Consider the following 23,840-nt stretch of genomic DNA (forward strand, 5'->3'; position numbering starts at 1 on the left):
TGGTTTACTCTTAATTTTTACAATGTCTTGCACCATGAAACGGCACCAGTGCCTTTTCCTAAATGAATAATCGTAGGGGCTGTAGATTTTATTAAAATTAATGTTCTACGTACTTCCCCACTGTAGGCTATTTAAAGGAGTGCTACACCAACACGCGTACATTTCGCATCCTGAGGCACTAGCCCTGCCCACATTATCACTTTTTTCCAAGGGGGGGGAGTTAAACCCCCTCCCCAAGTATTCTCCCATACAGGCCTACCCACACAGCAAGGGCCAAAGGGACACCCAGAGATAAATCCCACCCCCCCTGCCGCCGCCGCCGCCCCCCCGAGGTTGAGCACGTAAAACGTCTCACTTGGTGATAATGTGTCACTCACTGTTATGCATTTGCGCTTAAACGTAAGACGTTACCCCTTTTCAAACGATCTCATCAAACAGAAAGAGGACGAGTTCAACACTTATGCTGCAAATTTAGGAATGGCCGGCGAGGGTGTGACTGTCAGTCCCTCCAATCACTGTCTCCACCTGTCACCTACTCTGTTTTAGAGTTATTTGCACAGTACAGACGCAGAATACAATGAAAACCAAGTTTTATTTTCATTCCTATATTAATACACGCATCTGGTACATTTTATGTAGCAGCTGTTACAAGCTTCGCTGACTCGAAAACTAAACTACTGAATGGTGTAAAATGGCTGTAAAGGAACAGCTAGCCCCGGACCCAGTTCTATGTTGCGTGAGTGAATGCGCAACCCCCCCTACCTGGTTTTGGTTGTCCAAACCCCGGTTTCATGAAAGCAAACAGGTGTCTCCTGTTCCCGGGTCCCGGCTAAAACAAACGGATAAACTCGTTAAGCCCCCATAAAAACTGCTGCAATCTTATCTCCCCCTACAGACTGCATGAAATCCTGTTCAAAACTGCCGCTATGGTTTTCTCTCCTCCTAATACAGGCTACATATTCGGATGTATTCTAGAAAGAGTATGGGGCCAGTATGGTGTTAACTATAAAGCTGTAAGCAGACTCTCCAGGTGTGAAACTGCTCCAGAGGACAGAGTGAGGCAGCAGAATGAGTCTCGGTGTTTATCATCCTCCACCAGGAAACCTGCTCGCTTATGGAGACAAACCAGTTCCTCCACCAGGAAACCGGCTCACTCACGGAGACAAACCAGGTCCTCCACCAGGAAACCTTCTCACTCACAGACAAACCAGTTCCTCCACCAGGAAACCGGCTCACTCACAGAGACAAACCAGTTCCTCCACCAGGAAACCTGCTCACTCACAGAGACAAACCAGTTCCTCCACCAGGAAACCTTCTCACTCACAGACAAACCAGTTCCTCCACCAGGAAACCGGCTCACTCACAGAGACAAACCAGTTCCTCCACCAGGAAACCTGCTCACTCACAGAGACAAACCAGTTCCTCCACCAGGAAACCTGCTCACTCACAGAGACAAACCAGTTCCTCCACCAGGAAACCTGCTCACTCACAGAGACAAACCAGTCCAGCCAGAGCATTATCTGCGGGGAAGGGCTTCCTTTCTCTCCTTCTTCCTCTCCTTCCCCGCCTCTCTATTTCCTCCCCTGTTTTAGGCCGCAATGAAATGAGCTGTGGAAGAATGGGGCCACCCACCAAAGCTCATCACATATGCAAAAAAAAAAAAAAAAAAAAATAGGGCACAAATTAAAAATTTAGAATGACTTCCTCTGATTTGCTTCATTAGCTGTGTCATGCTTTGTGTCACTCCATGCGCTGAGCTGAGCTTGACTCTTCGCAGGCCATCAGTGCTGACAGAGGGGTGTTGAGGAATGTGTCTTGGCAGATATTGTACAGTGCAGTTCCCACAGTGCACCACAGGGGGGCCGAAGCCATTTGGAGGACTGGCGCATGCCTAGTTGCCGAGGGACTTTGCAGGCGCCTCACAGGCATTTGGACGGCACCACAGCGGGAGGCAGGAGGGCTGGCCTGCCCACTCCCGCACCCCAGCCCGTCTGGTCTGCTGCCGTGGGCTCCCAGTCACTGGCGATAGATGGCACTGCTGTTGCTCGGCCTGGGCCTTTGCGGCTCAGCCTGTGTTTAACAAGAGTGCCTTTACTGCCTGCGCCACTCAGGAGCCTCATTACCTGTAGCCTTAAGCAATCATTTACATCTTCCTCTGGAGTTATCATGACTCATGCTGTGATAAGTTTTACTGCTCTCCAAAAGTTTTTTTTTGTTGATATTGTCATTGGCTTTGCAATCATATATCCACTTCATCCAGACACAAAGCCCTGCTGGAATAAACTGGTTAATCAACTGAACTGCGGTTAAAAGAGGCTTGCATTAGCCTTACCTTCAGGAAAGACAAGTGGATTACAGCTGGGCTGAGAACAAAAAAGCAGTTCTTCAGCAGGAAAACAACCTTCACAAAGCCTGTGCGTGGAGTGTGCTACATAAACATGACCTCTCACACACAAGCACGGGCCTTGGTGGTACATGCACGTAACCAACAGTGTGCAATTAGTGTTAAAAACGCGCACTCCCTTTCAAATGCGACATATTAATTAGTGTTAAATACACACAACTTCCTTGCAAACTCAATGCATGATTAGTATCCTATACACATGATCTTGTACAAAGCCTACATCTGGGTTGGCTTGAATACACACTTACATCATCCACGAGAGACAATGTACTGGAGGTGTAGATGAACTATTATCACAAGTGAATATAGGGTGCCATCTGAGGTGACCTAATAGACAAGCAAGACCACCTGCTGTCCCCTGAGAGGAATCCTCCTTTCGCAGCTGCAAGTTCAGATTTCTTAGCTGATGCTCACATACAGACATGGATTTGTTTACAGGCACTGCGTGGTATATCGATGGGCAGAGCTTATTCTAATATCCAGATCAAAAATGGTGCATTAGGTGTACCATTTCATTTTCTCGCTTACTTGATTCAGGTGAATATCTGATTCAGAAGAGTGGAGTGAAGGAATGTTTTTTTTTCACTCTGTTGACTATGGGTAAATTGAAAAATTGCTGGAAGGGATACACACACACACACACACACACACACACACAGTGGGAACAAGTTTCTGATTTCATTTCTCATTTAGTAGTATTATATATCAGGAAAGAAATGCAACGTGTGGTAACTGAATGTGTTGTACCATAACACCTTGCAGTTAAACTCCAGGGCTGTCGCTACAGAGTACACAGCCTCATAAAGCTGACGTGGAAAACATTGCTTTCACGGTAATTGGGAGATGGTGACGGGGGCAGCGCACCACTATTTTTCTGTTGTCCCAGCGACGCTCTGCATTTTCAACCAGCGCACAAATATTACCCAAAATACATTGTTACAGATGCTTATGGGGCAGCCTTTGTGGCATAATTATGCAGCCGAGGCAATAATAGCTCCTCTCTGACTAACTTTATGCACACTCACAAAGTACGAACCTCATTAATAATGCATGCCGTTTTTAAATATTAATGGTGATTTTCGCACCCGATCTTTGGTGCCCATTAATGAGAACTTTGTGAGATTTTATTTAATTTAGACAGATCAGATGGGCTCTGGCAGCTGGCTCAAAGCAGGGGACTCTGGGTTAAGATGATTATGAAAGATAATCTGGCTCCCAGTTGCATTAATGAAGATAAAGTGAAAGGTTGCACTCCAGTGTCTTTACGTGTGGATGTGATTCTGTGAGGCTGCTGTGCCCTTGTTCTCAGGTCTCTGCCGTACCCAGAGCCGCTGCTTTAGGGCCTTTGGACAGCAGCTTCACAACATCCTCAATGCTTTTGCAATGTACATCAACCAACCTTTTTAGATAAAAAATTATGAAATATATATATATATATATATATATATATATATATATATATATATATATATATATATATATATATATATATAGTCACAATGCTCAGAATTGATACAGTGTGTGTATGGGTGCGTGAGGGTGCATGCGCGTGTGTGCACGGCACACCGGTGGTGGTCTGTGCTTCCTTATCACCTCACTAATTCCTGCTGTTATTTCCTGTACTTGTCTAATCCCTAATTGTTTTCTTCAGATCAGAGTGAGTGTCGAATGGCAGGCGTTCCCAGGAGTGCACGAGGGAGACCTGATTAATATGTCAAGAGCTCAGCGTTTGGCCTGGATAGAGATTAAACGCGATGCCGAGGAGCTGATCGCAAGCCCTTTCCTTCCTGGTCGCAACTGTGCTCAGCTCACTGTATATACAGTGCCCATCTAAATGTATTAATACCTCCGATTAACCTGCAGCAAAATGTAACATAACAGAAAAATGGTATGTGCTGGATCCGCTTTAGCTGTAAACACTTTTAAATGTTATGCTTTAATCTACATAGAATTATACAGAGCAAATTCACACTGTTCAAAAATAATTTGATATCATAAAATGGTATCTATGAGATCATTTTCGCTGTGTACACTTTTGGATGTTATACTTTAATCTCAACAGAATTACATAGAGCAAATTCACACTGTTTGAAAATAATTAATTTTATATCATAAAATATGATGGTGACATTTAAGCATGCCTATGTAGTTCATATTTTGTAAATCCTCCTCTGGTGTGGATCACGCTGACATTTCCTGCAGTGGTGTAGGAGGTTTTGGGACTTGTGAGGGGGGTAAATTTGACCATTCGCATGGCAGATTGCCTGTAGGTTCCTCAGAGCCTCACCGTAAATGCACCCGCAGTACGGTGAGCTGTGTCCCTGGCAGAGGGCTGTGTCAGCAGCTCTCTCAGTGCTGGGGATAAAGACAGAAACACAGGGAGGAGAGGGTGCTCCACCACTCTCTCCTGTCCCGAAATAGAGTCTTTTTTTTCTCTCTTCCCAAAGGCAATCATTTCACTGATTTTCACCCAAATCCACCCGTAACCTCTTTAGTCGTTCTGTTTCCGAGGGGCATGCAGAGTGAGCTCACTGCCTCTGATCCACCAGCCGGTGGCAAAGGTAGAAATTCCCTGTTCCTCTCACAGGCTTTTCCAAACATGCCCACAAACACAACTTTACCTGGGCAGAGGTGGGTGCATGCCCCAGATCCCAGAACAGCTGGTTTATCTCAGCAGAGGTGATGCTGGCCGACACAAGCTGATCTGAGGTCCAGTCTTACATTTTAATAATTCAGCAGCCAGTGTATATTTACCTCCCTTCGTAGAAGAGTGTGTTATGTTCATGTGTTTACCCTGTAAATACCAGTTAATGGGTACTTCTGTTCCAATCCAACACTGAGTTAGACTTCTCATAATATGCATAATATGGTACTGTATGGTGTGCTAATGTTGGCTCATACCCTGAACCAGTGTAAGATTTTAGAGCATACTTCACATCTACCGCTTATGTAAGATTTCAGTATTTCTTATATATTGCTTTCTGGTGGAATTTTGGGGCCAAAAAATCTTTGGGAAAAGAATGACCTTTTTAAGAGTGGCCTGTTTTAGGCAGAAATGTTCTTATGTATGACAAATCTAGGCCAATTTCCATTTTTGAAAGGTGAATAATTGGAATTTGCTGATGATTAATTTTTGAGAGAAAACACAATCACTTGTGAATGAAGTAGTTGTAGTAATAAGTCTTTTACAAAAAAAAAGATCCTGCGTAAGAGCACTAGCATGTGTTCAAACAGTAAGGACTATTCCTGTTAGTTTATGCTGTGAGTGTATACAGAGCTGGAGGTGAACTATCTTGGTTTATTCTTATATCTTTGCTTATGCTGTAAACACATAAATCTATTTCATGGTTCCTCCCTACCCTGGCTCTCATCCAAAAGACAACTCCTCTTCCTGAAATGATGAATGTATTTAATAGCTTTAATTTGCCTGGGATAGCTTTTTATGTTTGCTTTATTGCACTATACCCAGGCATTACTGAACATTGTGTTTGTGTGAGTAAGAGAATGTGTGTGTGTGTGCGTCTGTGTGCGTGTGTGTGCGAATGTGGAGGCATATTGGTTAGTGTGGATTAGATCTGACTCAATTTAAAGAGTAAACCTGTTTAGAATTTTTATTTGTTTATCCTGCTGCTAAAATCTACCTGGTCTCAAATCCAGGTGCAAGTGGGGAGAGATGGATTATTCAGATGGGTTTTTACATGAACATAGGGATACAGATACAAATACAGCTTCATAGTGATTGTCTTAGTCTGTCCACAGACGCTCTCCTGGTCTGGGACTGTGTGTGTGTCTGTGTGTGAATAAAAATACACTGACTGTTCCCATTATCATTCAGTTTGCATTTTGGATTTGAGCCTTCAACCGTCTGGTTACAAATCCTCTTCCTTAGCTATATTCCACACACAGGACAGTTGTCAGACAAGACCACACTGTGTATGTGGTGCATGTCTTATACTGTTCTGATACCAGAGAAAGCTCACCTCCGCCCACATATTCGGACTCACTCAGCTCCGCCCACAACGCCGCACTCACTCAGCTCCGCCCACAACGCCGCACTCACTCAGCTCCGCCCACAATGCTTGACCCACCCAGCTCCGCCGACAGCACCGCACTCACAATACAATAACTGGTATGTGGAGAGACAACTTAAGGCAACTAATCTATGATGGTGCATCTCAGCACTTCTTGGACCCACAACTGCATAGCTTTTTATTGGTCTCAATTTTGACTCCTCACACACATTCTGCTCAGAGAAACGAACACAATTCCTCAAAGTTTTCCAGTGCTGCAGGCAGCTGCATACTGGGTGCTGCAGGCAGCTGGCCTTTTAGAGCAGGAGGCAAGCTTCTGGAGTGCATGATATACTGTGTACATGCTGTGTAACTTCTGTGAAGCGTCTGCTGTGAATTATGTAGAAAGCACAGCTTCAGAACTGAGAGCCTTCTTAATGATGTCTGTGGTTTTAAAAAGCCTGCATTTATCACTGCAGAGTAATAGTCCAGAACATGAAATATGTGAAGTGTTTAGTCTTTTTTAATGGTTAACATCATTTGGGTGGTTTTATCAAACACGGGCCCCCTGGTTTACTCTTGGTAGGATAATGGCTCACTGGATGTGTAATTCAGTTCAAATGAATGCACAGATTTTTTTCTGTAATTTATGCAGTGCTTGAGAAATACAGGAATTATTACATTTTAATTGCTATTACATTCTTACAGAACATAAACTAAACATTTTTGTGAAGCAATTCACTCCAGGAGTAAAGAACTTGGCCGTAGATTCATCATTTAGCTGTCAAAGCAATGTTCATATTTGTCATGATTTAGAAAAGTTTTTACTTAAAAGTTAAGGTTTTTTTTTTAACACCAGTCTGATGCTAATATAAAATGATACGTGAAAAGAATACTTGCTTTGACTAGCCATTTGTAGTTAAATCCAGCTTTGTGTTGGTGTAGCTTTGTGTCACTAAGATCACCTCTGTAGCTAGACTGAAACAGCCCGACAGTACAGAACGCATATCTGCAACTCAAGCTTTCACCCCTGCCTTTTCCAGCTCACCATGTGGCTAGTCAGGTTTTTGTCACTGACTAATTAATCTGTTGACGGTTTATTTACAATGGGCATCTGCTTTTCCTTGGATGCAAATTAACCATAATTTGCAACGTGTGCGCTGTGACAGCATTGGCTGGAAATGGCTTTCTTTTCCAGGTGTGAGCAGCGTAGCTGGATGGCGTATGAAACGCTTCACATCGCTGCTGAGGAGTTGCGTCTCCTTCTCATTTTTCTCATTATTGCACCGGACGCGGACAGACTGAGTCCCCATCCTTTTGTTTTCCGGGTGATTTTCCCTGTGGTGATTTATTGTGTCACAGACAATCGGCACCATGATCAGCATTCCAGCTTCTCTCTCTTTCTCCTCTCTCACTCCCTCCTGTCCTCTGCAATTCTCTCCCTCTCCCATCCTCCCTCTCACTCAGCGTCTTCCTCTCCTCTTATTCCGTCTCTGTCATTCCATCTTCAATCTCCCACTCCCACTCTCCCTCTCCCTCCCTCCCTCCTCCTCTCTCTCTCTCTCGCTCTCCATTAAATCCTAATAGGTTTGGCAGTTTTATTTTCACGGCAGTAGATAAAATCATTATTGTCATATTCTCCTGCCATAGCTGTCAGTGCCCCCACGGTGTGTGGTTATTTGTGAAGGGCCCTTAAGCTGTCCTGCTGGGGACTGATGGCCTCTCTCTGGCAGCTCAGTTACACTTTCAATCCAGGCAGAAACTCAGGACACCCCCCCCCCCCCCCCCCCCCCCGTCCCGTCCCCCCTCCCTCATTCCCCCACTGCTCCCCCCATCCTAAACACAAACTAAGCACACACATATATGTAAACACACACTCAACCCCTATCCTCCAACACGGTGCCAAACTCCCCTTCATATACAAACAAAAAAGGTTAGCTAAAGTGTTAACACTGCATTAATTCCAGTTGCTTACAACTGATTGTATGCCAAAGAAAAAACCCAAATGTGCTGAAATGTGTTTGTTTGTTTATTTATTGATTTGCGAAGGGGCCTTTTCCAGCATTATTACTAAACATGAGAGTTGCAAGTGCAAGCAGCTCTACAGTAAAATATTTGTTCATTTCCTCAAGATAATGGCACCATTACACTTCCTACTGAAATAAAAAAGAGAACAGTGGATGAAATCCCTTGACTGGCTATCACTGCTATGTGGTGTTTTGGCTTTTTGCTCATTTTGTATCCCTGGTTGGAATCACCAATTGTACAATTTGCTCATCTGACAGCAACAGCTGCTGCAGTCATGTCTGAGTGCTGAAGCTAGACAAATGCATTTCACTGATACACTTGCACACAGCCAACACACTACAACTCCCACAGTGCACCACAGTGAAGTGAGCGCCTAATGGAGGATCAGTGGTACTCTACAGATGCCATCCAAGCAGCTTGCATGTATCTGGAGTTTTGCAGGGTCCCAGCGAGAGGTGAGATGAGAGGACCCTTTCTGACCTACTCACCTCCATATACAGTGGAGGGAAGCCAGGTCACTGCACTGCTGGGGGCTCCTGGTCATCACTGGCTGACAACACGACTGGGAACAAACCCAAGCTCTCAGGCTCAGCTCGCACTCGGGACGAGCGCCTTCACAACTGAGCCACTCTGCAGCCCCACTGCTGTGCAGTTTACACGTCACAGCTGTGTGGTTTCACTGCAGTGTGGTTTCACTGCAGTGTGGTTTCACAGCTGTGTGGTTTCACTGCAGTGTGGTTTCACAGCTGTGTGGTTTCACTGCAGTGTGGTTTCACAGCTGTGTGGTTTCACAGCTGTGTGGTTTCACTGCAGTGTGGTTTCACTGCAGTGTGGTTTCACAGCTGTGTGGTTTCACTGCAGTGTGGTTTCACTGCAGTGTGGTTTCACAGCTGTGTGGTTTCACAGCTGTGTGGTTTCACTGCAGTGTGGTTTCACAGCTGTGTGGTTTCACAGCTGTGTGGTTTCACTGCAGTGTGGTTTCACTGCAGTGTGGTTTCACAGCTGTGTGGTTTCACTGCAGTGTGGTTTCACTGCGTTTTGGTTTTGATATCACTGCTGTGTGGCCAACCTGTTATTGCTAATAGAATTTTGATTTAATAAGCCCAACTGGGAATTAGGAGGAGTGGTGTGTATGCTTTTATTCCCCGGTAAAAAGCCAGGAAGACTATTTTCTCCTGGCCAGGATAATGAAGTGAAATTTCATCCCGTTACGCCGAGTCTCCACTCTCTGGATGGTGATTCCTCATGGATTGAGCCTTGCTTTTAATCACGTTCATAAATAAAACATGGCAGAGAGTCCCAACCCCCCCGCCCCCCCCCCCCAGCTGGGGTGCAGATGGGACACAGGCTGTGAGTGGAAAGCTCTTCAGACCTTCAAAACAGAGGGGAATGCAGCCAATTCATGAGACCCCCTTTCATCCAGAGAGGCAGCGCCGATAACGCGACCTCTGACCTCATTGATATGCACATGATAAACTGTAAACCGTCTGCATACAACGCGGCAGGGGAAGCGGGGTTAAACACGTGCTTTGGATGGGAGGCCAGGTGCGTGGTGTGCGCTCACCTGAGGGGATGCGCGGGCGGAACGCGTCTCTGTGGATACAGCTCTGCGTTAGAGGTGTGTCAGAGACAGGGCTATGGGCTGGGTGGCACAGCGTGACTGGCTATCTGACACCCAAGCCTCACCAGGTAAAATAAGCCCTGACTGGAGGAGGAGGAGGCAGAGATGGATAAGCAGCATCCAGCCCCAGGCAGAGAGGAGAGTCGCCATTTGCTCTCTGTTCCGGCTTTACAATGTGGTGCAGTTTGGAAGTGCCACTGTGGTGCCATCACAGACAGAAACAGAGATCCACCATAGGGTTTTTTTCCAGCAGGACAGTACCTGCAGTACTTCGGATAGGAGGTGTTTTTGTTCTGGTCACTGATAAGGCCATAAGCGATTTCTCTGCCTGGGGAACTTCTGCTCAAGACAGAACGTCAGCAGAAAATTGGACCGCTGCTTTCACCTTGGTAACATTTTCTCATCCCTCATTTCCTTCCTTCGGTTTTCCTTTTTTCCTTTTTGGTATTTCAGCTCATTCTCCCATCTATTAACATTATAATAATTTGATTAAAGAAACACAACAATTGTTTAAAAACTCTTTCTCTACGAAATGCCAAGGTAAACAAGAGAGTTGAAATAATCATCCTGATTCCAGTGATTTTGTGCATAATATCAGGGAGTGGATAATGCTTTAATGCCCATCCTCCATCCCTGCTTGGGCACACACACTGAGAGTGTTTTTTAGTAGGCGGAGTCTGTCATGATTGGCCAGCCACCTGTACTCACCGTGGTCAAGCTAGCAGCCAATTGGAAAACGAAAGCTAAGTGCACTTTTGCGTGTGCTTTTTCCTGAAAAGTGGTATTTGCATCAGTGAACTCCAAGTCGAAGAGAGGGTCCATGAACCAAGCACAGCCTGCAGACTCTCCTGCATCGAGCAGATAAGTGCCAATCGATACGTTACCCTGCCCCCTCACCTTACTGGTCAGGGTGATTAAACAGCGTTTCCCATTTTCCCATACACTGAATCACATGGACGTGCACACTACCTCCATTCATTATGAAATGGACGTTTCCATTTCCAAATTCTGTTTCCAAACACCATCTCCAGATCTCGGCAGTTCCTTTAGTTTCCTTTATCAGGACTCCTAAATTAATTTCTGCAGATTCCCTCAGACTCAGGGTTTGAGCTTCAGTCTCCTTATGGACTCACACTGAAGGTGCACGTCCAACAAGAGGTGGGAACAGGGAGGTCAATGAGGTGACAGTGTGGGAATTGATCTGTGTCTCATCAGAGCCAGACTAGAAACCACACACACAGTCAAAACATTCAATGGAGTAAAATAACATTTTAAAAGAAACAATGCCAGTTAGATAACTTGATTTCATTTGGCGAATGACACGGTCAGAGTGGCTTTATTGGACCAACAACATTCCATTTCAGAAGTTTTGAGACGTATTCTGAGATCTCTTTGAAAGAGTGTTAAATCACACATTTTTCAGCAAGTTCTGCTTCTTTTTCAGAAATTAAACACAAAACAGTTCCTGAACCTTACCTGTGTGTTAATCCTTTCTGCACGACCTACTTTCACCTAACATGACTGAAGTTCGTTTAAATTTAATCAGCGCAAGCCAAAAAGCAACCTGTAATTAGACTCTTTTTCGCTTGAGCAAGCGAACAGTGTGGTTTTATCGTATGGAATGAAATGAATGTGTAATTGGTTTAATGATAACATTTGGGTTATGGCGATTATATTATCTGTGAAACAAATATTTCTGACCGAGTGCAGAGAAAATCATCCGTGCGTTGACAGATATGGTTTTATATCATTCCCGTAATGAAAATCTAAATGTATAGACATGTTTAAATGAAGAAAGCTGCCGATTCCTTTGTTTAAAGACAGCCACTTCTTACCGCAGAGCCAGAGACTGATACAGACCCAGAGTGTTTATATGTAATAAGTACGTTGGTTTAAATAGTGTTAGCATAATCTTTCAGCTTTTTGTTAACACTATGTACCCTTTTATCCTTTATCATTCTGATATGAGTGCCTGGATCAGGCGTCTGCAGCTGGCTCCTGCTGCTGTATTCTGACAGCAGCCACGTTACTTTACATCCCTGAAGAACAGGACAATTAGAGCAGCATCAACCCTGCTGAGAGGAGCCGTATCCCAGACCGCCTCCCCAGCATCTGCCCACCACCAAGCCCTCCATCATCCTCAACCACACACCGCACACTGCACAGCACTACTGCGTTACACTCTCAACCACACACCGCACACTGCACAGCACTACTGTGTCAATCACACACTGCACAAAACTACTGCGTTACACTCTCAATCACACACCGCACACTGCACAGCACTACTGCGTCAATCACACACTGCACAAAACTACTGCGTTACACTCTCAATCACACACCGCACACTGCACAGCACTACTGCGTCAATCACACACTGCACAAAACTACTGTGTTACACTCTCAATCACACACCGCACACTGCATAGCACTACTGCGTTACACTCTGCCCGGCTTGACAGGAAACGGGATCGTCTCAGGCTATCAAAAGCCGAAAAATCAGCGGGGATGAGAGGCTGTTTCCTGGCCAGTTGCAAAGGGAGGTGGCCTCCTCAGGCACAGGGACAATTCACAGCCGTTGTGCCTCATTTGCCTGATCCCGGGTCAGTTAATGACCCTGCTCAAGTTATTTCTGCAGGAGTGCAGAAGCAGGACTCATGTTTCAGGGAGTCACCGCCTGCCGGCACTAATGTGAGGCCGATGCAAATATTTAAAATGTTTCTCACATTAACACCTCCGAGATTCATTACAGAACAGGAAATCACATTAAGCTATTACATTTTAAAATACATTATTGAACACACGCTAGCATTCCATAAATTACAAAGGCAACTGTATCGAACCGTGAATACCACGCCGTGTAGGGATTAAATAAGCTGTAACACCTGGCTGCTCTGTAAGGCAGAGTAGGGCTATTACATCCAGGCTCAGTGGATACACTCCGCTTCTGCAAACAGAGCGGATGTCAGAAGTCCCTTCCTCCTCCGTTTCATTGCAGAAGTGGTGTCACATCTTCTGTCCCCTCTCTCTGCAGGCTAACCGTGGCTAATGGCTTTGTCTCTCTGCTCTCTACAGACTCTGCTGCCAGACACCCTCAAGATTTCATTGCATTCAACTCACCACGACACCAGAGTTCCAGCTTGGGACAGCAGTGCGGTACAGTGGGACTGTCACCCAGAGGTTACAGGTTCAATTCCAAAATAAAAACAAAGCCAAGTTGCCCTGGACAAAGGTATCCACAAAGAAAGCGAACCTAAAACAGATCAACATAGTAATGTTAAAAGAGAAAACATTTTACAATTAACAATAAAAAAAAACTAAATTAGTCCAGAGATCATGCGTTTCTGCGTGCTCTTCATTCCTATTCATTATCTAATCGCTCACCCCTTACCAAGACTGCCTACAGCTTACGCAGCACTAAGTTTCTGCAGCTGGAGGTTTACCAGAGCAGATCAGGTCAAGTGTTCTTCTCAAAGGCACAACAGCAGGGTGCTAAAACCATTGTGCTCCCGGGTATTTTTCCAGTATGCTCACTGCATATAATGGCATGCAAACGCACGTGCATTCAGTACAGTGACTGTCTAATTTGTTTCATTGTGTAAAACAGATGTCAACGCTCTCTGAGGTAAATTCAAAGTACGATGGTTTCTATTACGCCAGCATCTATATGATCACATTTTACACCAGCCCCTCATCAGCTATGCAATGTCACATGTAGCATGGAATGCAGGCATGCTTCAGTGGACAGAAACGGCATTCAGCAGATACCAGGCTCCCATCTCCGTGTGAATAAATTGTGTGTGCTTCCATGCAATACGGACACTAAAAGCCAACCTTTCAACACAGTTCATCTTTTATTGGGTTGTTTCAAATAAACCTCGCTGCAATGCTAATGTTGTTTAAAACTTTGCAGTCTGGCAGCAGTCCTTGGGTTCTGTTTGTTCAGCCTGCTTTTACACGTTTGCCCGATTTCTCCTGTAAACACATGGAGATTAATTGGGCCCTCTGTCAACTCAAATCGGCTCTTCCTCCCCCTGCATTCCGGCAGAGGAAATATCTCAGCACTTCGGCATTATTAAGCCTTTGAATGGAGATTGTCTTTGATTAGAGTGTCACTGGAGTGCGTTCCACAAACTCATTAAAAACCTATTTAAAACACCAGCTCCCAGACTAACCATATTCAAAATGTTCACTGCTGTTAAACAGGCTGTTTTCTCATTAACCCATACTGTCCCAAAATAAACCTCACCAGGGCGCCTCCTCGCTCATCTGTTCCTGGATTACTCCAGTACACCGGTGTGAAAATGTCTCTGTCCATTGCTCCATTAATATAAGGTCTGATGCACCCGGTTTTACTATGCAGAATAGCTGATTTTAAATCAACTATCTCCCTCAACACGGGACACATACAGAAAACCAGCTCTCTTTTGGGGTGTTTTTTGGACAGCACTTTTGGACCTTCAGAGTCCGGGTGGTGCTGTAATGACTGTCACTGAGCAGGACTGTGGAGGAGCTGGCAGACAGTGGGCTTTGGGTTCATAGCAGTCCACAGCAGCTGCGCAAGGTCCAGTTGATGGTTCTGGACTGGATTGGATGGTTCTGTTGTGAGATTCGGAGAGGACAGAGGATGGTCTGTGAACCGGATGCATCACAGCCCGGATGGTCGCAGCTGCTGTTCCGTCCCACGAGCGGGGATTCGGTCGACGAAAAAGGCACGCCATAAAGGACAGACGCTGGGCAGAGCAGCAAATACATCCAGCTTCATTCGACTCCATCAGCCATTATTCATGCATGACATCCACCCCGCGCCACACCTGCGCTGCACGGCCTCCGCTCCCCAGATATATGGCCTGAGAATTTCATATTTGAAGTTATTTACGCCGTCATTTATTTTCATTTTTCCTGATGTGGGTCATTTGACAGTTCGGAGTAGTTTCGAATCTTTCCCAAACAAACACTCATGCATTGCACTGACAGGGGTGTTTCAACTGATGGATGGATGAAGACCTTTTCTTCCTCCCTTAAAGCCTGTTTCAGGATTTTTATTTATTTCTTTATGATGAAATATTTCCTGGAATATATTTTCCCTGCAAAAATATTTCATGTGTGCTCATTTTTTACCTTTGTGGCAGAATAAATTGTACTTAAAAAAACCTAAAGACGATGCCAGCACCTGCCACATGAGCCGGCTGCAGAATACTGACCTCACTTTTGTTGCAGATATAGATTATACTTTAGTTTATTGCATATTCTGCCTCAACTATTAATACCAAATTCATTTTTAAAAATCCAGGACAATGGGCAAATTGCCCATGTGAAAAAACAAGCATAAGAGCTCTCTTTTTAATTCCAAGTATCTCTTCAAACTGCAGACCACTGAATTAGCAAATGAACTTCAATTAAACGCCTGCTCTCCAAGCACATGACCGAGAACATCAGTCACAAACGGCAGACAAAGCCATCACAACAGTAAATGCCATCGCTCCGAGAGCTCGGCTGAACCCGATCCTGAGATGACTGGCGGGGTTGCGCCGTTCAGGATGCTGTTTTAAATGCCAGGTTGTCCCCTCACAGCCTGGAGGTTGCTCGCTAATACATCGCATTGCTCTCCCCTCGGGGGGCACGCCGGCAGCGGAATTCATTTTCAGACGGGCGATTTTAAAAGTCCATTTGCAGGAACGCACGGAGGCGGCACGAGCGCACGCTCACGTGCGACGGCATGGTGTAAATCAAACGGGAAAAGTGGAAAAGCGTGTTGCACAGTCAGTCATTTTCAGACGGCGCGGTGCCGCAGTGGTTTCCATGGAGATGTTCTCTGCGCGCGTGGGTTTGAGTTTTGTCACGCGTGTGACCCCCCCCGTCCCTCTCTGGACCCGTTTCTTGTTTTTTTTTCTTGAAACCCGGCGCTTAATTACGGCACACTGGGATGCAGAGAGAGAGGCGCTAAGAGAGCAAAACACTTTCCAAAACCCACCTGTGGGAGAATCCTGTCACCAATACTGTGGCTCCGGGCCTGGACCCCTCTCTTAGGATATAAGTGAGTGTGGAGAGACCAGCTGCTTAGAGTCAGGCATCAAACAAACCATCAGCCTTTTTTAAACCTCAATCTGACTGTGTGAACCACTCAGCATTTTACACCTTAATCTGACCACATGAACCACTCAGCGTTTTATACCTGAAACTGACAATATGAACCACAAAGCATTTTAAATCTGATCTCATCAGTAACATGCCATTTTAAGTTTCTACATATTTCAATTAAATTCAAATTAACAATTGTATGTGAACAAAAGTTTTAGTTCATCAATTAGATATTGCTAGAACCCTAATATGCATGCAAGCTGTGTTATACAGTACCTGAGTGCACCGATTTGAAATACACACATATGCACAGAACTGTTTAATAAATGATCACCATATGCATGATGTAGTGTATAAAGATTTCATTTACTGTATTTCATTAATGCATATTTAACACTGTTGAGCAATGTATGTTTAAAAGAAAAGACAGGCAAAAGAAACAATTTAAAAAGATTGCGATATAAGAGGTGAAAGTCCTGGTGGTGCCTCCCAGGAGCCTCCCTCAGTCTTTAAAAAAGGTGGTTGCCGTTTCAGACCCGGTCCTACAGGACTGAGTTACATATTTTATATATTATTTATGTTTTCACTCCATTTCAATTTTCTTGATGAAGGACACAGAGAGCTGGAAACGTCGGTACACCCCACCTCTTCCATATTACCCAGGGACCTCTCTGGCTTGTTTTCATAACTGCTCAAACACACTCTCTATTCCCTTCATTTTTACTGCCAATTCTGTATAATTTGCGAGTAGCAGGTCGTTAACCTTTTATTGCATACACCCAGCACAAACTGTATTTATGGCTAATGAATTTTGATGAGTCTGCCACATGAAATAAACAGCTGCTGCCAAATGTGTGTACAGGTGCACGAGTGTGTAGGTGTATGTGTGTGTGTTTGTGTGTGAGCGTGTGAGCGTGCATGTGTGTGTGTGTGTAGGTGCACGAGTATGCGTGTGTATGTGCAGAAGTGTGTGTGTAGGTGCAGAAGTGTGTGTAGGTGCATAAGTGTGTGCGTGTATGTACATAAGTACATGTGTGTAGGTGTATAAGTGTGTGTGTGATTGTGTGTGTGTGTGTGTCTGTGTGTCTGTGTGTGTGTGTGTGTGTGTGTAGGTTTGTGAGTCTGTGTGAGTCTGTGTGTGGATATGGGTGCATTTGCTTTCGTGTATATGTGTCTGTAGTTGTGTGTGCTTATGTGTATGTGAGTGTAGGCACTTTTATGTATGAGAATGCACATGTGTTGCTTGTGTGTGTGTGTGTGTGTGTGTGTGTGTGTGTGTGAGTGTGTGTGAGTGTGTGAGTGTGTATGCATACAGTCTCCTAATTATCCTCCTATTACTACATCTATGTAAATTTCCCTTCCTCATGCATTAATTTGAACAACAGAGACACACACACACAAGGTCACATGTGCACACACACACACACACACACACACACACACACACACACACACGCACACACACACACACACACTCACTCACACACACACACACACACACACACACACACACACACACACACACACACACACGCATGACTGCAGGCTTTAATACATATGAATACCTTCAGCACTTTGTGCCCTTGCACATAGAAACTTGACACCACACTGCCTGCATGTTTTTCAAATAAATCTCCACTGGAGGGGGAAAATAGACAACCTTTCTTGACATAAAATCTAAAATCTATTTCCTCAATGATCAGCTTGAGGCAGCAGGCAGGAGCCAAACTGGTTTGTCAGGAAAAACTTTCATAACTCACCTACACTGACACTGGGATTAAATCAACTCTCTCAGACATCAGAATGAAATGTGGGCCATATTACCGAAACATAGATCGAGTTTCCATGTATTTCAGAGTCACTCCTGTCAGTCATAATAAAACAATATATCATCTTAGAGGGACATTCGTTTTACCCAAACATTAATTTTCTTCATCTGGGTGTGCATAAATCCTGACAATGAAGCCATGAAGGTAAACAGCAAAAATCCTGCTTATTAGTTATTATTTTTGGTTTCTGAACTTTCGGACCAATGTACAGACAGCAGCCATGACTCAGCCCGCATTCTGGTTCCTGTTAGCATTCTGAAACCCTCCTACACCAGCCCCTTTTCACAGAGTCTGGAAACTGAGATGAGCGGATTTCAAGTTCAGCTCATGTTGGGTCAATTTCCAAATCCTTTGGGTTCTGAAGCTAAAGAGACGGAATCTGTGAGCAGCAATCTCTCAGACACTTCTGAATGCCAACGATCCCAGAAAACATCAAAGTCTCAAAAAACCAATTGCAGTTACTTACAAACAAACAGAGAAAGAGGAAACATCTAACTAACGACATTTTTCTCCGAATGAATGTTCCGAAAGCACAAAAGAGAAAGGACGCTTTCTCTCCTCTGAGGAAGTGTGGCTGAGTGGGCGAATAGCGGAACCACAATGGCACTGTGGGCATTAAGCCAGCCAGCTGGAAGAATGATGAGTTTAAAAAAGGTCAAAACAGCGACTGAAAAACCTTCAAAAACCAACAAAAACAAAACACAGAAAAAGGAAACTCATAAAAACAGAATGTGCAGATATCCCAGCATGAGCTCCTGAAGCAGAGATAATCTTTCTTTGGTCTGTTGCACAAATGTACAGACGCAGGCCAGTGGTACCCCCAGACCCACAAGGGAGATTTTCTCTGGTAGAGGTAGCCTCCCACCTACAAAACACTGGGTACCCTAAGCAGGGCCTCACTTCACAGAAACTAAGCATTTTTTAATAGCAAACACTCCAAACTAGTTCCAGCACTGCCTCAGCCGCTCAGTGACTATACTGTCATTGCACTATGACTAACTGATTTGCATCAGTGGGATATTCTTCCTTTATTCGTTAACATTTACACTGATCATGCTAACAGCAACACAAAATCATACTTCCAATGTATAGGTTGCTATATTTGGTTGCGCCCACATAAGACATAAGTGCTACCAGCAAGGAGAGAAAGTTGGTTTAACTGACATGATTTTCTAACAGGTAAGCAAACACTCTATTAGCAAGTAGAGACTGCTAATACACAGAACATGCAAGTCCCTCCATCAAAACAAACATTCGCCGCATTGCAATTAAAACAGCTAATGGTGTAAGTTCCTGTGGAGACAACTGCCAGCAAAAAGGACGTATTTAAAATGCATGACTGAGGTTCCTGTCTGTGCTGTATAGATTGAGGCTTCTGGGAAGCTGTATGCCACCACTAGGCTCTTCCTGTTCCCATTCTCCCTCTGCTTGGCCACCCTCTTTAACGATGTGAGAGAGTCCCCACCATGTGGAAACCTTTTAAGCCAGGAGTGCCCAGGAGGTGTGGATGCAGGAGGAGAGGCTCTCATTGGCTGCACTAATCAGCCACTCATAAAGGTGTAAACCTCTGCTTGTGGTTATGAAAGGGGAAACTGACATCAGCCTCAGGAAGGTCTGTTACTCCCAGCTCTGTCGGCTCATGGAAACAGGCCTGGGTCCTGGGCATCAGGTCTGCATCAGTATCAGTCAGGTCTGTTTCTTACCCAGGTCTGCTTCCTACAGGTTACCCTCAGGGTCACATCCTGGGCCCAGAGCATGCTGGGACCAACCATCCTCAGTGCTCCCATGTGACATCCAAGTATATCACCATGGCAACGCTGGCTGAAATCATAAAATTCACTCTAACACACTTATCTATAACCGGCGAAATCCCATGGGAGCATTATGGAGTGTTGAATTATTTCATGGCCTGCAATGGACCAAATTACTTCAGAGTACTGCACAAGCTGGTTAGAGCTTTGTCAGATTACATGAAGATCCACAATTAATCAGGAAGAAAAAACAACAACAGCAACAACAAAAAACGTGGGCCTCTGTCATGAACGCATTCGTGCTTAATTACAACAGCCACCACAGTCCACCAAACCCCACCCGCTGCGTTACGTTTCCTGCCGATGTGACGTTAGAAAATTCTGGCAATGCTTCATCAGCTGGCATGCTCTAAGCTGCACACAAGCGTGGCACTCTGAATTTACATACAACCATTCAGACAACCGTGAAACTTTACAAACAGCTATTCAGATAATGCTCAGACTTTACCATGTACCATACCATACCAGCCTTGATGATGCTTCTAATGAGTGCTCTCTGAAGGGAGGTTCCTGCCTCCTTTTGTTGGTGCCTTTAGTCCGGAGCTCTTTGGACTGGGACCACTCGCTGGCGATTCTGACTTGCATGCCATCAGTCCAGCCTTTCCATTACAGCCACCCCGCCCTGCAAATCATGAGCCACGCTGGCAGGGCATCGCCCCTGTGCCTGACCCATGGGGGGCGGGTTAACCTGCGATTTTGTGTGAGCAGGGAGGGATACTCACAGGGAGGTGGTGTGGAGCGATGTCTCCGTTCAGACTCCCTCCTCTCTTCCCCCGCCAGCGTCTTTCTCTCGTCCCTCAGGCACTTCCCAGAGCTGCAGCCAGTTCTGCATCTGCCATTTGTCTAAAGGACAAAAAGACAGCTTTGACACTGTTCGACAGATATGCTGAATTTGGCTGCCTCTCATCGATTCTCTGATCTTAGATATGTCTGATGTAACAGGAGGGTTATGTAGACAGCGGAGGCAAACTTTATTGAACTCTAAAACTAGTTCTGAGATTATTTCAGGTGTAAACAGATAATGCACTACACAAGGACGTGATCTTGCCAGATTTTGTTCAAAGAATTCCATTCAACAAGAGTCTTTTGTGCCCCAGAGAGGCGTCGAGTGGTGACATAAACATAAAAGAAAGCTGAAGATTGCAATTATAAAGGCCAAATCACTCCATGACAAAATTAAAGACAGTCACAGAACATGGATGTATTGTCTTGATCTTGCTTTAGGTCAGATAGCATGTGGGACAGTCAGGCCTAAAGGGGTCAGATAGCATGCAAGACTAATTACAGCAATTATAAAGCAGAGAACAGGCCCACTGGCCATATCACCTCTCAGGCCACTGCCACTATAAATAGAGGAAGAGACCCAGGTAATTCCCAGGTGAAAACAAAGACACTCACAATCCCAAACTATTACATTACATTACATTGCATTACATCATTTAGCAGATGCTCTTACCCAGAGCGACTTACAAATCAATGCATCAAATTACGACCCCTAACTCCTTCATAGTGGTGCTCCCAAGTGTCATCAGTGACTTACTCGTCTGCACCAATCACAATGTTTTGTTATGGAGAGCAAAGACTTTGATTTGTTCATGTCACTGACTGACAGGACATTAGCTTTACTTATTAGAGGAAGAATGCCCATTAGGTGGGTCTTGGTAAGCCATCCTTAGAGTCAGTGTGGTCAATGTAACTCAGTGAGCCCTGGTCTGCTTTGACAGGCAGGGTTAACAGTACATTTCATTCCACTCATTTCTGTTGTCCATCTCTGATCTCTGCCGAGTAAACATTCTACGACACCCTGTCTGAGCCATTCAGTGGAGCTCATAATCACAGCCTCGAAGCCTGCAGACTCCTCTTTCGCGCAGCACTGTAAACTTTCCTCTTTACTGTCTGCTCTGTCTGTTCAGGTTCTCTAATTCGCTGGTGTCAGTTATGTTACTCATCAAGTCAAAGTTGTTGCTTCAGCGGCCAGTTCCCAGACAGTATCAAGCATAACGGTGTTTATCTGAGTCAATGCAGGCTGGAGAAATGAGGCTTTCTGTCCCATTCCTTTACCTCCAACGTTCTTTACACTCAGTTTTACCATATGAGCTCTAATCTCTGTCTCAACCTCAGGGGTGATTGACAGTTATACCAACAAGTTAAGGTTTCACAGCAGTAATACCCATTTACTATTTACTGTTAATACACTAGTGCATTTTATTTTTTGTTTTGTCCCATTGCAGCCTCCATACAAATGTATAATCCAACATTTTAGGCATCCTTCTGTACAGGCAGGCTTAGTTGTGCTGCCAGTGCTCACCAAAATGCCAAAACCTTAACAGCTAGCCCAGTGTTCTTTGGAACACTGACGAGCCACAACGGCGCAAAATGCAAATGAATATAAAACAACTCCCAAAACATTAACAATGCACCACACAAAGAGGCAATACAATAATGAATAATGAAACCATTTTTGTCTTACTCAGCCAAATAATACACACACTAAACCCCAAGGTAATATTCTTCAGGTTTCTCTATAATATGGTCACAGACTTTTGGCCTTCACTACCCTGCAACCATTATATCCTTTCTTCTTCAGTCTACCTGTTCCATACTTATATCTGTCTTAAACACACACGTACAACTGCTGCTTTATATGTATTATATATATATACACGTGAGGGCATCTTTTTAGTTTTTCATGCTCTGCTTTGCCTCTCAAATATTGAAATATTGACTGAGCAATGTCCATGTGCAGTGCATTTGCTAGACAAACATATTCACACTCTATCTTAATTTCCCCTGACAAATCAGCGGTTACTCTCCACACCAGCGGTTCCTAGACAGGCCCATTCCAGGCCCGGGAATCCCTGCTGGGTCATGGGTTACATCCCTTCCACAGATATACACACTCAGCTATATGCTATATCGACAGGTCTACAGGCAGATATAAATAACTAGTTTATTTCCATATTTGATCAAATGTCAGGTTATATGATAATGAGGGATGTACCACAGAACATGTCTTCACACATTAAATAGGTCATGGACTGTTTATCTGGGAGCCTCTGCTCTACACAATATTGATGAATTTTTCCAAGATGAAAACCAATAAACATCCTATGAGTACAGCTACAATCATGTTACCATTCAGCATGTTCATATGGATAATCCAATAATAACTTATGTTCAAGCTGAAGTCAGAAGGGCAGACATGCTTCAACCCTTTTAATTTTTCTGTCTTTAATCCAATCTGTTTTTTCCATTTGATTATGCTACTCTAAAGTCAATGATCATTAAGTTACAAACGTAACAGCTTCATTAGACTGCATGAACATTAAGCATTTATGAGATGAATGTCTTCCCATCTCAGCAATGCACAGAATCCATGAGTAACTTTACTGATGAAGAATCCAAACATTGCAGTCATTAACAGAGCCTTCTGCATGACTGCCTTTGCCACTTGTAATATAATTAATGCAAATTTTTAATTATTAAATGAACTTGATAAATAAGAAGTTCTGAGACATTCCCTCCACAGCGCGGCCTCCTTCACAACAATCTCACTGAGGAATCAGTCAAAGTGAGGCACAAGTGGAAAGTAATTAAATTCCACTCCAAGCCCATTGTATCTCCCTCTAAAGAGAAGCTCTGAGAGCTGTAGTCAGCTGGAATGTATTAAATTAAACCAAAGAAAACCAAAGAAAAAAAAATCATACAACTTCAAAGGTTGGCTTTGCATCCAGGAGATATTTGCACCTAAATTGTTTCAGTATGACAAACTGAATTAAAAAAAAAACAAACTATAAAAATGTTACTCAAAATGAACACGGAACAGAAGCGATTCTTACTTTTCACCTTTGTTATGGATATTTAATGGTGTCATAATTTATGATGGGGTGAACCCATTCTGTGTGTGGTTTTCCAGGGATTTTCCCCAGTTTTAGCTTCTCTCTGACCCTGTGATTATATTATCATAGGCCAGGCCTGCAGTTCATGGATAGGTCCACTTCTTCCAGGCCTGTGGAATGAACCATGACATCACAGACGGAGGGGTGATGTAATGAG

Source organism: Megalops cyprinoides, chromosome 16, assembly GCF_013368585.1.
Source record: "Megalops cyprinoides isolate fMegCyp1 chromosome 16, fMegCyp1.pri, whole genome shotgun sequence".
Lineage (NCBI taxonomy): Eukaryota > Metazoa > Chordata > Actinopteri > Elopiformes > Megalopidae > Megalops > Megalops cyprinoides.